The sequence below is a fragment of the Coregonus lavaretus genome (genome assembly GCF_964263955.1).
Source record: "Coregonus lavaretus genome assembly, contig: HAP1_SCAFFOLD_4281, whole genome shotgun sequence".
Classification (NCBI taxonomy): domain Eukaryota; kingdom Metazoa; phylum Chordata; class Actinopteri; order Salmoniformes; family Salmonidae; genus Coregonus; species Coregonus lavaretus.
Window position 1 is genome coordinate 1 of NW_028158584.1, and position 19,900 is coordinate 19,900.

The following is a 19,900-nucleotide window of genomic DNA, read 5'->3' on the forward strand; positions in this document are numbered from 1 at the left end:
ATATGTTTCCCATGCCAATAAAGCCCTTAAATTGAAATTGAATTGAGAGAGTAGAGAGAGAGGCAGAGAGAGAGGCAGAGAGAGAGAGAGAGGGGCAGAGAGAGAGAGAGAGAGAGAGAGAGAGAGTAGAGAGAGAGGCAGAGAGAGATACAGAGGAGATACAATAGATAGATAGATCATTACTTCAGCGGTCTCCTGTCCGTCCAGCACCATACAAATGTCCAGGTCACTCTGCTTGAAGCCAAAGCCGTTCTTAGACGAACCAAACAGCCTCAGTCTGGCACCTGTCAATCGATCAAACAACAATCAGTCCAAGTCTGGAACCTGTCAATCAATCAATCAAACAACAATCTGTCCAAGTCTGGAACCTGTCAATCAATCAATCAAACAACAATCTGTCCAAGTCTGGAACCTGTCAATCACAAAAAAAGAAGACAAACCGCTAGACAACAAATAATCTAACCATCAGCTACCACAGAGTGGACATGTCTTCAATTCTTCTCTGGACAAACCCTTCCGTTAGACGACTTTAGAGGTGAACATTATTTCCCAGAGTATCAGGTGTGTCATGGCGTCTCACCAGTGAACTGTCGTTTGACGAAGCTCTCAAGGTCCAGTAGGATGTGTTCTCTCACTCCCACTTCCACATCATCTGGAGCAAAGTCTCCTGAGACGTTCAGAAATTAGACGACATTTAATTAAATGATCATAACTGGAATGGTACATACAATGAGTCAGAACAAATCATTTGAAGAGCTGGTCACAGACACATGAACACAGACACATGGACACACACGGAAAACACGCACGCACAGTGACTTACGGTAGCACTGTTGGCAGACGGTGTTGAGTGTTTTGAGGAAGGCGGGCGTCATGGGAGGGAGAGGGGCTAGCTGTACCTTCTGGAAGTCCTCAGGCAGTCCTTCTTCAGATGGCCGTCACGCTTACACACACCGCACACCACTGTGTGGGACTGAACCACACATAGGGTTAGAGACTGGATGCAAACAAGTTTCAATCCCAAAAATAATTGTGACTGAAGCACAGCAGTTTCAGGGTGGAATGACCAGGAATAAAACACATTTTCCCACTTTAATTCTTAGTGCAGATCTTCTGTTGTTCTACTACTGACTACAGGGGAGGAATGTGTCCAGAGTCTCAGAGTCGGAGTACTGACCTAGGATCTGGTCCCCCCCGGTCCATCAATGTCATCACAGGTTATCCATTATATTGACCTGATTCTCTAGTGACCACTAACAATGAAAATACAATTCTTCAAAAATGGAAGGCAGTCGGGAGGAGGCAAGATCAGGTGGGTCCATTCTAGCCAATGAGAGAGTAGATAAGCGCGTGAACCAGGCACAATGGTTTCCACTAATTACCACAGCCACAAAGTCAAAATTCTCTATATCGTAAAAATTAATTAAAACAAAAATTAGCCTTTTGGTCTTAATTTAAGGTTAGCAGTGTGGTTAAGGTTAGGTTTAAAATAACATTAAGGAGAGACATTGTAGAAATAAGTGGCTGTGGTACCTAGTGACGACCGGGCACAACTCTGATATAAAGTATTTTTTCTCCAAGTTGCCGGGATGTCGCATGTCCTACTTATATATCAGTATATTAGTAACAACCTAATCATTACAAAACGTATATTCGATCAAATAAGCCATACGTAGCAAATAAGCCATTACATTTTTTGTTGACCAAATCGACACTCTCTCATTGACCTCCATACAAAAACTCCTCGCTTGGTAAATAAAAAATGCCACCTGCTGAAGAACACCAGGTATCCCTCTCGCTTCATCTCTTCCTCTCTGATGTAATACTGTGATCTAAAAAGGTCAAACTGATCCTAAAAATCAGCCCTCCAACTCTGAGACACTTGATACATACGGTACCTGGAGTACACACCATCTACGTCCAACTACTTCAAGCATTTTGTTGTGTCCTGCATATTTCATTGGTTTTATACCTCGTTTGGTTGAGTTTTGATCACATGCTCGCTCATAACTACCTTTCCACGGGTGAAGGCCTGTCTGGTGAAGGCATAGCAGAGATCACTGGCCCCCTCAGTCTTGTTGTCAAGCACTTCCTGTTTGGGCGGGGCTACCACCTCCTCCTCCTCCTCATCCAATGAACTGGGAGTGTCTAGGTCTGGCCCCTCGTCTGAGAGAAGCTCCTCCGAGACCTCGTCCAATGGGAACAGCTCTTCGTCCTCCGTGTTCACACTGTCTAGGTGATGTCTGGGATACACTTCCTCATCTAGCTCTTCATCCTCCTCTTCCTCCTCAGACAGGCTGTTCTCTTCTTTCTCTCCTTCCTCATCAGAGTCTGAAGGGCTCCCCTCCTCTTCCTCCTCCACCATACAGTCAGAGTCCTGCTGAAAGCCTGCCTCTCCTTTCTGCCCATTGGCTGCCTGAGACTCCAGGCTGAGACTGCTCAACCCTGATTGGACACGGCTCACGTCACTCAGAGCCTTCTGACCGGGCCCTGGCTTGTGATTGGCTCCTCGCGTCCCTGCCATCTTGTGGTTGGCTGAGGGGAGGCTGAGGGGCAGGGCGAAGTACTTGTAGGTAGATTTGAGGCAGTGGAGGATGTACTCGTACATCTGTTGGCTGTTCAATGTACGAGCCACGTTCCTCTTCACCGCAAACGGATCTAAAACACACAATTAAATCTCATCTCAAAATCATAACTTGTGTATCATGATTTGCAGTGCTAAACAACAGTGTTTCTCTTTACAAAGTCTAACTGGCAACCGCTGTCACAGGTTTAACATTAAAGCGCTTTTCAGACAGCTAGCGGAATATCACAAGTTCCCTGTCGAGTACACCACTGGTCCCTCTAGTCAAAGAGAGTACACCACTGGTCCATCGAGTCAAAGAGAGTACACCACTGGTCCCTCTAGTCAAAGAGAGTACACCACTGGTCCCTCTAGTCAAAGAGAGTACACCACTGGTCCCTCTAGTCAAAGAGAGTACACCACTGGTCCCTCTAGTCAAAGAGAGTACACCACTGGCCCATCTAGTCAAAGAGAGTACACCACTGGTCCATCTAGTCAAAGAGAGTACACCACTGGTCCCTCTAGTCAAAGAGAGTACACCACTGGTCCCTCTAGTCAAAGAGAGTACACCACTGGTCCCTCTAGTCAAAGAGAGTACACCACTGGTCCCTCTAGTCAAAGAGAGTACACCACTGGTCCCTCTAGTCAAAGAGAGTACACCACTGGTCCATCTAGTCAAAGAGAGTACACCACTGGTCCCTCTAGTCAAAGAGAGTACACCACTGGTCCATCTAGTCAAAGAGAGTACACCACTGGTCCCTCTAGTCAAAGAGAGTACACCACTGGTCCCTCTAGTAAAAGAGAGTACACCACTGGTCCATCTAGTCAAAGAGAGAACACCACTGGTCCCTCTAGTCAAAGAGAGAACACCACTGGTCCCTCTAGTCAAAGAGAGAACACCACTGGTCCATCGAGTCAAAGAGAGTACACTACTGGTGTACACCAACTTATGTCCAACCACGGTGCTCAAAAATCACATTTAGATTATAGTAATTCATTTAAACAGAATAGAAATTAGCGTTTTATTGAAAAGCAAAACATTGGCCATTGCATCTTCACCCCTGCTATAAATCATAAATTAATATCATTTATAAAACAGACAAAATAATTTAGCCTAGAAGAACAAGTCGCCTACACAGTAATAAAACTACTTCAAAATACAATATTTGTATAATACAATTTGCGAATGACCTGTCCTATAGGCTACTTGTATGAACATTTTAATTAATAAATAATACACAGCTCTTTTCAAATGCAATCTATGCCTCTCTAATTTAATTTAGCCTAGGCATGAACATTTTAATTAGGCCTAATAAATAACATGTCTTTCTAGGAACACAAGGGCCGAGATCCAGCTTTTGTCAAATTAACGTCATATTTGACTTTTCGTAGCAGGTCATGAGAATTAATGTAGCAGGTTAGGAGAATTAGGTTAAGGTTAGGAAAAGGGTTAGGGTTAGCTAAAATGCTAAACGTTAACGTTAATTTGACAAAAGCTGGATCCCTTCTAGCCATGACCGGGCCGGCCCGCCCCACTCCCGCTGTGATTCAGCACCCAGGGTTAGTACCGACAGTGGTAAGTCGGATTCAAGGACTTTCCAGGACATTTTCAAGGACTAATATTTATTTTCAAGGACCATCAATTTGTTCTAGTAGTTACCAGATGACAGTATATCGCCATATCCGCATGAAAACCCCCCCGATTAACTTACTATTCATCATTACCTGACAAGTTCTACTCAGTAACACTATTTATTTACTACACACACTACATGACCAAAAGTATGTGGACAACTGCACGCCCAACATCTCATTCCAAAACCATGGGCATTAATATGGAGTTGGTCTCCCCCTTTTCTGAAGCTTGATTCATTACTCCAGAGTCCAATGGCGGTGAGCTTTACACAACTCCAGCCGACGCTTGGCATTGCGCACGGTGATCTTAGGCTTGTGTGCGGCTGCTCGGCCATGGAAACCCATTTCATGAAGCACCAGACGAACAGTTATTGTGCTGACGTTGCTTCCAGAGGCAGCTTGGAACTTGGTAGTGAGTGTTGCAACCGAGGACAGACAATTTTTACGCGATACAGCACTCGGCGGTCCCGTTCTGTGAGCTTGTGTGGCCTACCACCTCACGGCTGAGCCGTTGTTGCTCCTAGACGTTTCCACTTCACAATAACAACACTTACAGTTGACCGGGTCAGAAATTTGAAGAAATGACTTGTTGGAAAGGTGGCATCCTATGACGGTGCCACGTTTAAAGTCACTGAGCCCTTCAGTACGGGCCATTCTACTGCCAGCATTTGTCTATGGAGATTGCATGGCTGTGTGCTCGATTTCATCCACCTGTCAGCAACAGGTGTGGCTGAAATAGCTGAATCCACTAATTTGAAGGGGTATCCACATACTTTTGTATACAGTGAAGGAAAAAAGTATTTCATCCCCTGCTGATTTTGTACGTTTGCCCACTGACAAAGAAATGATCAGTCTATAATTTTAATGGTTGGTTTATTTGAACAGTGAGAGACAGAATAACAAAAAAATCCAGAAAAACGCATAAATTGTGTTATAAATTGATTTGCATTTTAATGAGGGAAGTAAGTATTTGACCCCCTCTCAATCAGAAAGATTTCTGGCTCCCAGGTGTCTTTTATACAGGTAACGAGCTGAGATTAGGAGCACACTCTTAAAGGCAGTGCTCCTAATCTCAGCTTGTTACCTGTATAAAAGACACCTGTCCACAGAAGCAATCAATCAATCAGATTCCAAACTCTCCACCATGGCCAAGACCAAAGAGCTCTCCAAGGATGTCAGGGACAAGATTGTAGACCTACACAAGGCTGGAATGGGCTACAAGTCCATCGGCAAGCAGCTTGGTGAGAAGGTGACAACAGTTGGTGCGATTATTCGCAAATGGAAGAAACACAAAAGAACTGTCAATCTCCCTCGGCCTGGGGCTCCATGCAAGATCTCACCTCGTGGAGTTGCAACAGTGAGGAATCAGCCCAGAACTACATGGGAGGATCTTGTCAGTGATCTCAAGGCAGCTGGGACCATAGTCACCAAGAAAACAATTGGTAACACATTACGCCGTGAAGGACTGAAATCCTGCAGCGCCCGCAAGGTCCCCCTGCTCAAGAAAGCACATATACATGCCCGTCTGAAGTTTGCCAATGAACATCTGAATGATTCAGAGGAGAACAGGGTGAAAGTGTTGTGGTCAGATGAGACCAAAATCGAGCTCTTTGGCATCAACTCAACTCGCCGTGTTTGGAGGAGGAGGAATGCTGCCTATGACCCCAAGAACACCATCCCCACCGTCAAACATGGAGGTGGAAACATTATGCTTTGGGGGTGTTTTTCTGCTAAGGGGACAGGACAACTTCACCGCATCAAAGGGACGATGGACGGGGCCATGTACCGTCAAATCTTGGGTGAGAACCTCCTTCCCTCAGCCAGGGCATTGAAAATGGGTCGTGGATGGGTATTCCAGCATGACAATGACCCAAAACACACAGCCAAGGCAACAAAGGAGTGGCTCAAGAAGAAGCACATTAAGGTCCTGGAGTGGCCTAGCCAGTCTCCAGACCTTAATCCCATAGAAAATCTGTGGAGGGAGCTGAAGGTTTGAGTTGCCAAACGTCAGCCTCGAAACCTTAATGACTTGGAGAAGATCTGCCAAGAGGAGTGGGACAAAATCCCTCCTGAGATGTGTGCAAACCTGGTGGCCAACTACAAGAAACGTCTGACCTCTGTGATTGCCAACAAGGGTTTTGCCAACAAGTACTAAGTCATGTTTTGCAGAGGGCTCAAATACTTATTTCCCTCATTAAAATGCAAATCCATTTATAACATTTTTGACATGAGTTTTTATGGATTTTTTTGTTGTTATTCTGTCTCTCACTGTTCAAATAAACCTACCATTAAAATTATAGACGGATCATGTCTTTGTCAGTGGGCAAATGTACAAAATCAGCAGGGGATCAAATACTTTTTCCCCCCTCACTGTATATAGTGTACGTCAGTACAGATGATGTTGACTGATTTCCTTACATTAACTGAAATTCAGTAAAATCTTTAAAATCGTTGCATGTTGCGTTTATATTTTTGTTCAGTGTACATGATAATATTAAATTGTCTTTATATTTAAAATTGTCTTTATATTTCACAAAATGTCCCACAGGCTGTCTCATGACATGAAAGTGCATTCTAACGGTGTTAACGGACCTTAGTTTACTCTAAAATGCTGTATTCTGTAAATACAGTAAATGTAAATAGTAAATTGTTTTTATATTTTTGGTCCCAACACATAATGACATGAAAGTCTAAAAGGTCCTTAGTTTACTCTAAAATGCTGTGTTCTATACCCATTTGAAGAGAAACAAGTTATTAATGTGTTTGATAAGATTAAAGATTCTCTCAGGGGACCCTATTTCAACTTTAGGGGACCCTAAATGGGTCCCGGACCCCAGGTTTGGGAACCACTGTACTACTAACCTTTCTCCCTGCTTGCTTCAATGCTTCCTCTCTCTGTGTATCTCCTTTGCCTCCTCCATTGCAGCCTGACTCACCACTGTATGTCTCACTACTCTCTGTAAAGAAAAGGTATTTTGTTACGAGAACTTATAGTAGCCCATCATTTGATTATAGCTAGCTTGATTTCAGTCAACTACTCCTGCTGAGGTCAGGCGCCGTTCTAACTTCATCCTTCTAGCCAGCTAGTTATAGCTAGCTACCTGGCTAATAGCCAGAGCCCTTTAGCTAGCTAGCCACCTGGCTAATAGCCATAGCCCTTTAGCTAGCTACCTGGCTAATAGCCAGAGCCCTTTAGCTAGCTAGCCACCTGGCTAATAGCCAGAGCCCTTGAGCTAGCTAGCTACCTGGCTAATAGCCAGAGCCCTTGAGCTAGCTAGCTACCTGGCTAATAGCCAGAGCCCTTGAGCTAGCTAGCTACCTGGCTAATAGCCAGAGCCCTTGAGCTAGCTAGCTGGACACCTGACTGAAAGATCAGCAACTATTTACCAGTTGTAAACTCATTCTCTGAAAGTCAGGGTTTTTGATTGGGGGATGTCTGTTGACACAGCAGGAGTAGAGGGATGTTAAAAGGATTTCCACTGTCAGCGGCGTCTCTCTGCTACTTGCCACTGTAGGTCTGGGCTGAGGTAGTTCGTTTCACGTCTCGGCCTGTGCCGTGGGCAGTGTTTGCTGTTGGACAGAGGTGAATGAGTGCTGCTAATGAGGAAAATCTGGGGGGGGAACAGGCGAACATAACGAGCATACATGAATCATTCATGATTCCACTCATTCGCAGAGGTAAGCACGATTAGAACTCAGATCAAGAAACCTTCTGAGTGTTGATCAACGATTAGAACTCAGATCAAGAAGCCTTCTGAGCGTTGATCAACGATTAGAACTCAGATCAAGAAGCTTTCTGAGTGTTGATCAACGATTAGAACTCAGATCAAGAAGCCTTCTGAGCGTTGATCAACGATTAGAACTCAGATCAAGAAGCCTTCTGAGCGTTGATCAACGATTAGAACTCAGATCAAGAAGCCTTCTGAGCGTTGATCAACGATTAGAACTCAGATCAAGAAGCCTTCTGAGCGTTGATCAACGATTAGAACGTAATAAGTGGGTAAACGATAATGAACAATATAAAAAAGGGGAGTGAACAGCGTTCATCACCCTCCACTGCATCCCTGGATGGGTCTGGCAAAACCCATTCAGAAACATCAATATCCTGCCGGGCAGCTTTAAATCTACATTTGCCCGGCATGTTAGCTATGATATGATGTTTGGAGCCACCTTATCAGTCAGTGAGTGAGCTCGCCTGGCAACCACAGCGCGAAAAACGTCAGAAAATAAAACTTGGTAGTCTGCCTGGAAAATGAATTAGCAAAACCAATACATTTTTCTAAATGTTTCATATTAACATACTTGATCATTTTCTGTTCTCCTCTCATTTTAATTCAAGTACTTTTCAAATACCAACTTGAGAAAATGTCTGATTTTCAAGGTATTCCATGACTTGAATTTCAGAGTGCCAAATTCAAGTACTTTAAGCACCTCAAGCACCTTGTGAACCCTGAGCAACACAGCAGTGGCGGCCACAAAATGAAGAAATTATAAAACTGATGTTGGACAAATCAAATTCGATAAGTAAATAAATTAAAGTCGTTAAGGCTGGTTCATTGATCACCCCCGTAGCCCATGTGAGTAAGACCTTTAAACAGGTTAACATTCACAAAACCGCAGGGCCAGATGGTTTAAAAGGACGCGTAGTCTTCACTGACATTTTCAACCTCTCCCTGACCCAGTCTATAATATCCACTTTTCAAGCAGACCACCATAGTCCATGTGCCCAAGAATGCCAAGGTAACCTGTCAAAATGACTATCGCCCCGTAGCACTCACATCTGTAGCCATGAAATGCTTTGAAAGGCTGATCATGGCTCACATCAACACCATCATCCCAGACACCCTGGACCCACTCTAATTCGCATACCGCACCAACAGATCAACAGATGACGCAATCGCTATTGCACTCCACACTGCCCTTTCCCACCTGGACAAAAGGAAAACCTACGTGAGAATGCTGTTCATTGATTACAGCTCAAAGTTCAACAACATAGTGCCCTCCATAGCATTACCCCATTCACATTGACGGGGCTGTAGTGGAGCAGGTCGAGAGCTTCAAGTTCCTCTGTGTCCACATCACTAAGGACCTATTACGGTCGAAACACACCAACACAGTCGTGAAGAAGACACGACAACACCTCTTCCCCCTCAGGAGGCTGAAAAGATTTGGCATGGGCCCTCAGATCCTCAAAAAGTTATACAGCTGCACCATTGAGAGCATCTTGACTGGTTGCATCACCGCCTGGTACGGCAACTTCTCGGCATCCGACCGCAAGGGACTACAGAGGGTAGTACATACGGCCCAGTACATCACTGGGGCCGAGCTCCCTGTCATCCAGGACCTCTATACCAGGCGGTGTCAGAGGAAGGCCCTAAAAATAGTCAAAGACTCCAGCCACCCTAGTCATATACTGTTCTCTCTGCTACAGCACGGCAAGCGGTACCGGAGCGCCAAGTCTGGGACCAAAAGGCTCCAGAACAGCTTCTACCCCAAAGCCATAAGACCGCTGAACAGTTCATTAAACGCCTACCCGGACTTTCTGCTTTTTACTACATATACATCCACTACATGACCAAAGGTATGTGGACACCTGCTCGTCCAACATCTCATTCCAAAATCATGGGCATTAATATGGAGTTGGTCCCCCCTTTGCTGCTGTAACAGCCTCCACTCTTCTGGGAAGGGTTTCTACTAGATGTTGGAAACATTGCTGTGGGGACTTGCTTCCATTCAGCCACAAGAGCATTAGTGATGTTGGGCATTTAGGCCTGGCTCGCAGTCAGAGTTCCAATTCATCCCAAAGGTGTATGATTGGGTTGAGGTCAGGGCTCTATGCAGGCCAGTCAAGTTCTTCCACACCGATCTCGACAAACCATTTCTGTATGGACCTCACTTTGTGCACGGGGGCATTGTCATGCTGAAACAGGAAAGGACCTTGCCCAAACTGTTGCCACAAAGTTGGATGCACAGAATCATCTAGAATGTCATTGTATGCTGTATCTTTAAGATTTCCCTTCACTGGGGCCTCCCGAGTGGCGCAGCGATCTAAAGCACTGTATCGCAGTGCTAGAGGCGTCACTACATACCCGGGATCGATCCCAGGCTGTATCACAACCAGCCGTGATTGGGAGTCCCAAAGGGTGACGCACAATTGTCCCAGCGTCGTCTGGGTTAGGGGAGGGTTTGGCCGGGGGTTTACTTGGCTCATTGCGCTCTAGCGACTCCTTGTGGAGGGCCGGGCGCCTGCAGGCTGACCTCGGCCGTCAGGTGAACAGTGTTCACTCCATCACATTGGTACGGCTGGCTTCCGGCCGGGTGTTAAGAAGCGCGGTTTGGCGGGTCATGTTTCGGAGGACGCATGACTCGACCTTCGCCTGCCGAGCCCGTTGGGGAGTTGCAGCGATGAGACAAGATTGAAATTGGGGAGAAAAAGTAAAATATATATTTTTTATAAATAATTAAAAACAAAAGATTTCCCTTCACTGGAAGTAAAGGGCCGAGCCATGAAAAACAGCCCCAGACCATTATTCTTCCTCCACCAAACTTTACAGTTGTCACTATATGCCTTGGGGCAGGTAGCGTTCTCCTGGCATCCGCTAAACCCAGATTCTTCTGTCAGACTGCCAGATGGTGAAGCGTGACTCATCACTCCAGAGAACCCGTTTCCACTGCTCCAGAGTCCAATGGCGGCAAGCCAACGCTGGGCATTGCACATGGTGATCTTAGGCTTGTGTGCGGCTGCTCGGCCACGGAAACCCTAATGAAGCTCCCAGCGAACTATTCTTGTGCTGACGTTGCTTCCAGAGATGGCTTGGAACTCAGTAGTGAGTGTTGCAAATGAGGACAGACTTTTTGTTGTGTGTTGCACTTCAGCGCTCGGCGGTCCCGTTCTGTGAGCTTGTGTGGCCTACCACTTCGCGGCTGAGGCATTGTTGCTCCTAGACGTTTCCACTTCACAATAACAGCACTTACAGTTGACCGGGGCAGCTCTAGCAGGGCAGACATTTGACGAACTGATTTGTTGGAAAGATGGCATCCCTATGACGGTGCCACGTTGAAAGTCACTGAGCTCTTCAATAAGGCCATTCTACTGCCGATGTTTGTCTATGGAGATTGCATGGCTGCGTGCTCGATTTTATACACCTGTCAGCAACGGTTGAGGCTGAAATAGCCGAATCCACAAATTTGAAAGAGTGTCCACATATTTTGTATATATAGTGTATTTCCACAATAAATCACCCCAACTCCCTTGTACCCCAGTACACTGACTTGGTCCTCTGCAGCTCAGCTGGTAGAGCACGGCGCTTGTAACGCCAAGGTAGTGGGTTCGATCCCCGGGACCACCCATACACAAAAATGTATGCACGCATGACTGTAAGTCGCTTTGGATAAAAGCGTCTGCTAAATGGCATATTATTATTATTATTATTATTATTATTATTACCAGTACTCCTTGTACATAGACTGTATATAGCCCCGTTATTGTTGTTGTGATACTATTTTCTTCTTATCTATTTGTTAACTTTCTTACTTTTTAACTGCATTGTTGGGAAAGGTCTCGTAAGCATTTCACTGTAAAGTCTACACTTGTTGTATTCGGCGAATGTGACAAATAAAATACAACGTTTGATTTGATTGAGAGAAAGCTTATTTTCCAATGCTCCTGTGAAACGAGGCGTCATGCATTTATGAAAGCACTTGTTTCCAAAGCTCAAATTATATTTCACTCTTTTTTACAGTTCTACTAGATGATGTTTATTGTAATTTGAACTATCGTGGGGTCGTGACTCATGTGTGATATATGTGGCTTCTGTTTCCTGCTATAGACAGTTGGCTGCCTAGTGATTGATAACAACTCTGTTTCCTACTATAGACAGTTGGCTGCCTAGTGATTGATAACAACTCTGTTTCCTACTATAGACAGTTGGCTGCCTGGTGATTGATAACAACTCTGTTTCCTACTATAGACAGTTGGCTGCCTGGTGATTGATAACAACTCTGTTTCCTACTATAGACAGTTGGCTGCCTAGTGATTGATAACAACTCTGTTTCCTACTATAGACAGTTGGCTGCCTGGTGATTGATAACAACTCTGTTTCCTACTATAGACAGTTGGCTGCCTAGTGATTAATAACAACTCTGTTTCCTACTATAGACAGTTGGCTGCCTGGTGATTGATAACAACTCTGTTTCCTACTATAGACAGTTGGCTGCCTGGTGATTGATAACAACTCTGTTTCCTACTATAGACAGTTGGCTGCCTAGTGATTGATAACAACTCTGTTTCCTACTATAGACAGTTGGCTGCCTGGTGATTGATAACAACTCTGTTTCCTGCTATAGACAGTTGGCTGCCTAGTGATTAATAACAACTCTGTTTCCTACTATAGACAGTTGGCTGCCTGGTGATTGATAACAACTCTGTTTCCTACTCTGTCTCCAAGTGCTACGGAATAAGGTCAACTGAAATGCACCAACTGCTCCTGATACACATGACTTTACTCTACTCTATCAATCCATTCCAAATCGTAATTCTATACATGACACGGGGGCGGGACATGTTGATCTCGCCTAGGGCGGGAGCAGAACTGCGCCTGACGAACACAATCATTTACTTCTAATTTAAGTGAGCCGTTGCTTTGGGAAGTCAAAACTGTCCTACTCCATGGAGCGGCTTGATGCACATCAGCCTCATTACTTTGTCCTCAAGAAGGAGCGATCTGGAGGCCGTCTTTACTCTGTTTTGGAGAAAGAATCAACACAATCTTCGACCAAGTCCCTTATGAGGACCTCATGTCTTCTGTGTGAGTCAAAATAGAAACACCCCCAACACTAATGTCCAGAAGCTTGAAGTTGGAGCACATGGACTGGTATTTCCATCAATTATTTTGCTATGGATTTCTGGACAATTTGGCAACAATTGTATTTATTGGCTTTAAAAAAGAATAAATAGGTATTTACCAGCCAATGGAAACCCTGGTGCTAATGTATCACCACGCAGGCTAAATGTTCTACTGTGATTGGTCAACAACAACGGCACCGCTTGCAGAACCCTATTCTCTCCGCCTCCGCCGAGCGGCTTCCATGGGCACCGCCGGACCACTCCTCCTGGACAGAATTTCGCCACCCGCCTAGGCTTCATTGAACATTTAAATGGGCCACCCCGTCCGCCTCGCGCTGTCTGTCAGCACCTTAAGAGTGAAAGATAGGGGATCTTAATCTGGGCTCCCTGAAGAATATGATGCATGTAACTACACTAGGCTGCTAGTTGGGTCAGGTTGAATAGCTACCAATGCCAAAACATGTTTGGTAGTGGAGTTTGACGGTTTGAGAGGTGGATGGTACAGGTCAAAGGTCGTACCCTCCACGGCAATGCGTTTCTTGGGCCAGTCCTTGGCGTCCCGTGATAAGACGAGGCTGGTACGCACGCTGATGACACACTCCGCCATGTTGAACTCCAGCGAATAAAAACGCAGCATCTCCACCCACAGAAGACCCACCGCTGGAGGAGAGACAGGTCTCTGGAACACCAGAGGAGCCTGGAGAGAGAGAGAGAGTGAGATACGAACACGCACAAACACACAGGCAAACACACACTCATAACACAAACACACAGGCAAAAACACACTCATAGCACAAACACACAGGCAAACACACACTCATAGCACAAACACACAGGCAAACACACACTCATAACACAAACACACAGGCAAACACACACTCATAGCACAAACACAATCAGTGTGTACACTGACAATATTATGTTATTTTCAACAAGGTCTATAGGTGAGCACCAGGGTTACCTTGCCCACACACAGCCCCCGCCCTCCCCCTCCCACAGGGTGTAGTTACCTCCCCCACAGGGTGTAGTTACCTCCCCCTCCCCCACAGGGTGTAGTTACCTCCCCCTCCCACAGGGTGTAGTTACCTCCCCCTCCCACAGGGTGTAGTTACCTCCCCCTCCCACAGGGTGTAGTTACCTCCCCCTCCCACAGGGTGTAGTTACCTCCCCCTCCCACAGGGTGTAGTTACCTCCCCCTCCCACAGGGTGTAGTTACCTCCCCCTCCCACAGGGTGTAGTTACCTCCCCCACAGGGTGTAGTTACCTCCCCCACAGGGTGTAGTTACCTCCCCCACAGGGTGTAGTTACCTCCCCCACAGGGTGTAGTTACCTCCCCCACAGGGTGTAGTTACCTCCCCCACAGGGTGTAGTTACCTCCCCCACCCCCACAGGGTGTAGTTACCTCCCCCACAGGGTGTAGTTACCTCCCCCTCCCCCACAGGGTGTAGTTACCTCCCACACCCCCACAGGGTGTAGTTACCTCCCACACCCCCACAGGGTGTAGTTACCTCCCCCACAGGGTGTAGTTACCTCCCCCACAGGGTGTAGTTACCTCCCCCACAGGGTGTAGTTACCTCCCCCTCCCCCACAGGGTGTAGTTACCTCCCCCACCCCCACAGGGTGTAGTTACCTCCCCCACAGGGTGTAGTTACCTCCCCCACAGGGTGTAGTTACCTCCCCCACAGGGTGTAGTTACCTCCCCCACAGGGTGTAGTTACCTCCCCCACAGGGTGTAGTTACCTCCCCCACCGGGTGTAGTTACCTCCCCCACAGGGTGTAGTTACCCCGCCCCCCCTCCCCCACCGGGTGTAGTTACCTCCCCCACCCCCACAGGGTGTAGTTACCTCCCCCACCCCCACAGGGTGTAGTTACCTCCCCCACAGGGTGTAGTTACCTCCCCCACCGGGTGTAGTTACCTCCCCCACCGGGTGTAGTTACCTCCCCCACCGGGTGTAGTTACCCCCCCCACAGGGTGTAGTTACCTCCCCCCACAGGGTGTAGTTACCTCCCCCACAGGGTGTAGTTACCTCCCCCACCCCCACGGGGTGTAGTTACCTCCCCCACCCCCACGGGGTGTAGTTACCTCCCCCACCCCCACGGGGTGTAGTTACCTCCCCCACCCCCACGGGGTGTAGTTACCTCCCCCTCCCCCACGGGGTGTAGTTACCCCCCCCACAGGGTGTAGTTTCCTCCCCCACCCCCACAGGGTGTAGTTTCCTCCCCCACCCCCACAGGGTGTAGTTTCCTCCCCCACAGGGTGTAGTTTCCTCCCCCACAGGGTGTAGTTTCCTCCCCCACAGGGTGTAGTTTCCTCCCCCACAGGGTGTAGTTTCCTCCCCCACAGGGTGTAGTTTCCTCCCCCACAGGGTGTAGTTTCCTCCCCCACAGGGTGTAGTTTCCTCCCCCACAGGGTGTAGTTTCCTCCCCCACAGGGTGTAGTTTCCTCCCCCACAGGGTGTAGTTACCTCCCCCACAGGGTGTAGTTACCTCCCCCACGCCCACAGGGTGTAATTACCCCCCCCCCCCACAGGGTGTAGTTACCTCCCCCACAGGGTGTAGTTACCTCCCCCACAGGGTGTAGTTACCTCCCCTCCCCACAGGGTGTAGTTACCTCCCCCTCCCCACAGGGTGTAGTTACCTCCCCCACCCCACAGGGTGTAGTTACCTCCCCCACAGGGTGTAGTTACCTCCCCCTCCCCACAGGGTGTAGTTACCTCCCCCACCCCCACAGGGTGTAGTTACCTCCCCCTCCCCCACAGGGTGTAGTTACCTCCCCCACAGGGTGTAGTTACCTCCCCCACAGGGTGTAGTTACCTCCCCCACAGGGTGTAGTTACCTCCCCCACAGGGTGTAGTTACCTCCCCCACAGGGTGTAGTTACCTCCCCCACAGGGTGTAGTTTCCTCCCCCACAGGGTGTAGTTTCCTCCCCCACAGGGTGTAGTTTCCTCCCCCACCCCCACAGGGTGTAGTTACCTCCCCCACCCCCACAGGGTGTAGTTACCTCCCCCACCCCCACAGGGTGTAGTTACCTCCCCCACCCCCACAGGGTGTAGTTACCTCCCCCACCCCCACAGGGTGTAGTTACCCCCCAACCCCCACAGGGTGTAGTTACCTCCCCCACAGGGTGTAGTTACCTCCCCCACAGGGTGTAGTTACCTCCCCCACCCCCACAGGGTGTAGTTACCTCCCCCTCCCCCACAGGGTGTAGTTACCTCCCCCTCCCCCTCAGGGTGTAGTTACCTCCCCCACAGGGTGTAGTTACCTCCCCCACAGGGTGTAGTTACCTCCCCCACAGGGTGTAGTTACCTCCCCCACAGGGTGTAGTTACCTCCCCCACAGGGTGTAGTTACCTCCCCCACAGGGTGTAGTTACCTCCCCCACCCCCACAGGGTGTAGTTTCCTCCCCCACCCCCACAGGGTGTAGTTACCTCCCCCACCCCCACAGGGTGTAGTTACCTCCCCCTCCCCCTCAGGGTGTAGTTACCTCCCCCACAGGGTGTAGTTACCTCCCCCACTGGGTGTAGTTTCCTCCCCCACCCCCACAGGGTGTAGTTACCTCCCCCACAGGGTGTAGTTACCTCTCCCTCCCCACAGGGTGTAGTTACCTCCCCCACAGGGTGTAGTTACCTCCCCCACCCCCACAGGGTGTAGTTACCTCCCCCACAGGGTGTAGTTACCTCCCCCACCCCCACAGGGTGTAGTTACCTCCCCCACCCCCACAGGGTGTAGTTACCTCCCCCACCCCCACAGGGTGTAGTTACCTCCCCCACAGGGTGTAGTTACCTCTCCCTCCCCACAGGGTGTAGTTACCTCCCCCACAGGGTGTAGTTACCTCCCCCACCCCCACAGGGTGTAGTTACCTCCCCCACAGGGTGTAGTTTCCTCCCCCACCCCCACAGGGTGTAGTTACCTCCCCCACCCCCACAGGGTGTAGTTACCTTGCCCTCCCTGTAGATGGTTTCTGGGGTTGAGGATGAGGAGGAGTCCTTAGAGACAGGGTAGTAACCCCAGTGGACAAAGCCATCCTCAACGTAGGTCAGAGTGAAGTCATACAGCCGGCTAATGGAGAACTCCTTTATCTGAGAGGGAGGAGAGAGGCGTTATGGTCAGCCTGAAGTCATACAGCCGGCTAATGGAGAACTCCTTTATCTGAGAGGGAGGAGAGAGGCGTTATGGTCAGAGTGAAGTCATACAGCCGGCTAATGGAGAACTCCTTTATCTGAGAGGGAGGAGAGAGGTGTTATGGTCAGCCTGAAGTCATACAGCCGGCTAATGGAGAACTCCTTTATCTGAGAGGGAGGAGAGAGGTGTTATGGTCAGCCTGAAGTCATACAGCCGGCTAATGGAGAACTCCTTTATCTGAGAGGGAGGAGAGAGGTGTTATGGTCAGCCTGAAGTCATACAGCCGGCTAATGGAGAACTCCTTTATCTGAGAGGGAGGAGAGAGGTGTTATGGTCAGCCTGAAGTCATACAGCCGGCTAATGGAGAACTCCTTTATCTGAGAGGGAGGAGAGAGATGTTATGGTCAGACTGAAGTCATACAGCCGGCTAATGGAGAACTCCTTTATCTGAGAGGGAGGAGAGAGGTGTTATGGTCAGCCTGAAGTCATACAGCCGGCTAATGGAGAACTCCTTTATCTGAGAGGGAGGAGAGAGGTGTTATGGTCAGCCTGAAGTCATACAGCCGGCTAATGGAGAACTCCTTTATCTGAGAGGGAGGAGAGAGGTGTTATGGTCAGCCTGAAGTCATACAGCCGGCTAATGGAGAACTCCTTTATCTGAGAGGGAGGAGAGAGGTGTTATGGTCAGACTGAAGTCATACAGCCGGCTAATGGAGAACTCCTTTATCTGAGAGGGAGGAGAGAGGTGTTATGGTCAGCCTGAAGTCATACAGCCGGCTAATGGAGAACTCCTTTATCTGAGAGGGAGGAGAGAGGTGTTATGGTCAGCCTGAAGTCATACAGCCGGCTAATGGAGAACTCCTTTATCTGAGAGGGAGGAGAGAGGCGTTATGGTCAGCCTGAAGTCATACAGCCGGCTAATGGAGAACTCCTTTATCTGAGAGGGAGGAGAGAGGCGTTATGGTTAGACGTAGTATAGCTAATGGACAGGCAGTTTCCTCTGTTGTGTGTGTATGTATGTATGTGTGTGTGTGTGTGTGTGTGTGTGTGTGTGTGTGTGTGTGTGTGTGTATGTGTGTGTGTATGTGTGTGTGTGTGTGTGTGTGTGTGTGTGTGTGTGTGTGTGTGTGTGTGTGTGTGTGTGTGTGTGTGTGTGTGTGTGTGTGTGTGTGTGTGTGTGTGTGTGTGTGTGTGTGTGTGTGTGTGTGTGTGTGTGTGTGTGTGTGTGTGTGTGTGTGTGTGTGTGTGTGTGTGTGTGTGTGTGTGTGTGTGTGTGTGTGTGTGTGTGTGTGTGTGTGTGTGTGTGTGTGTGTGTGTGTGTGTGTGTGTGTGTGTGTGTGTGTGTGTGTGTGTGTGTGTGTGTGTGTGTGTGTGTGTGTGTGTGTGTGTGTGTGTGTGTGTGTGTGTGTGTGTGTGTGTGTGTGTGTGTGTGTGTGTGTGTGTGTGTGTGTGTGTGTGTGTATGTGTGTGTGTGTGTGTGTGTGTGTGTGTGTGTGTGTGTGTGTGTGCGTTAGGTATTTTATTAGGATCCTCATTAGCTCTTGTGAAAGCAGCAGCTATCCTTCCTGGGGTCCACACAAAACATGGAACATTACATAATACAGAACAGGGGTGTTCCTTTAGACATATTAGTACAGAACCATTCGGTACGGGGACCTCGGTTCGGTCCGCACTGTGAACCAGAATGAATACATGAAACAAATATTTCCAAGCTAAATCCACTAGGCCTATAGGCTATGCCTACGCTGCCTTGTCTCTGGGGTAAATCTGAGCTGAAAATATATTTCAGGCTGTTCCGTTAACTAGAGCCTATGTGTATGTTGTAATCCATTTTAATCTTAACTGGCGCATTTCAAACTGTCCTTTTTTTTGTGAGGCGCAGCTGGGAACTAGTTCTGTTTAATGGCGAGTGGTGGGGTCGATAAACCAGGAGGATTCTCCATTATAGTTTAAATCTCCAGTTTGGGAACATTTTGGCTTCCCAGTAGATTACAACGGTGACGGACAGAGAGAGTATGTCGCCAGTGCTGAACGAGAAGGGCTCGTTGGTTCAAGGGATAATCCAACCCAAACTACTAATTCCCATTATTAACAGCGTTAAACACTTAAATAACATGAATATGTGAAAACAATATTTTTTTGTGAACAAATGTTCCATTTTGGTTGGTAGAAACGTGAAAATCATTTTTGGAAATCTGTTGCAGCTCAAGTCTACTACAAAACCCACAATACAATATTCTCCATCTCCCTGGGCTGGTTAGCTAGGTAGCTAGCTAGAAAACATAGCTCCACACAATAATACCAAAGACAATATCAGCATGTGAAGTAGCTAGCTAGCTAGCTGTAAAATCGCCTAAACAAACTGCGCTATCAATTCAGTTTCAACATGCAGTTTCTCTGTCACTGAGCTATAAACGGCATCTCTGCCCAGAGCGAGAGCGGCATTACGTTGCGTTCCCACAGAGAGAATTTTGAGGAGATGGGAAACACCCATTAGAATTGCGTGACGATTAGCTTAGCAACCATGTGACGCAGCATGACAACGTGAATGCGATTGGTCGACAGTCAGTTGGATGGGGCGTTTCTCTATTCATTGCCCAATGGGATTCCTATCTCCTCCTTTCTGTAATATCTGTTTCCTACAGACGCGGCGCATTGCGACATGGTACTTGAAGGAGAAACTGAGGTTAAATAATTTGGTACACTGTTTAGATTGAGCACATCTAAGTGAAAT

At 47.9% G+C, this 19,900-nt stretch overlaps 1 pseudogene across 1 annotated transcript in view; it reads right to left on the bottom strand.

Annotated features, from left to right (window-relative positions):
• Positions 1-183: 183 nt before the first annotated feature.
• Positions 184-19,900, bottom strand: part of LOC311123804 (terminal uridylyltransferase 7-like) — a 42,580-nt pseudogene continuing 22,863 nt past the window's right edge. The window contains exons 12-17 of the transcript in view: positions 16,983-17,123; positions 13,563-13,740; positions 2,015-2,658; positions 824-973; positions 581-667; positions 184-284 (exon numbers count right to left, since the gene is read on the bottom strand). The product of the transcript in view is annotated as a terminal uridylyltransferase 7-like (transcript). The remainder of the gene's footprint in view (positions 285-580; positions 668-823; positions 974-2,014; positions 2,659-13,562; positions 13,741-16,982; positions 17,124-19,900) is intronic.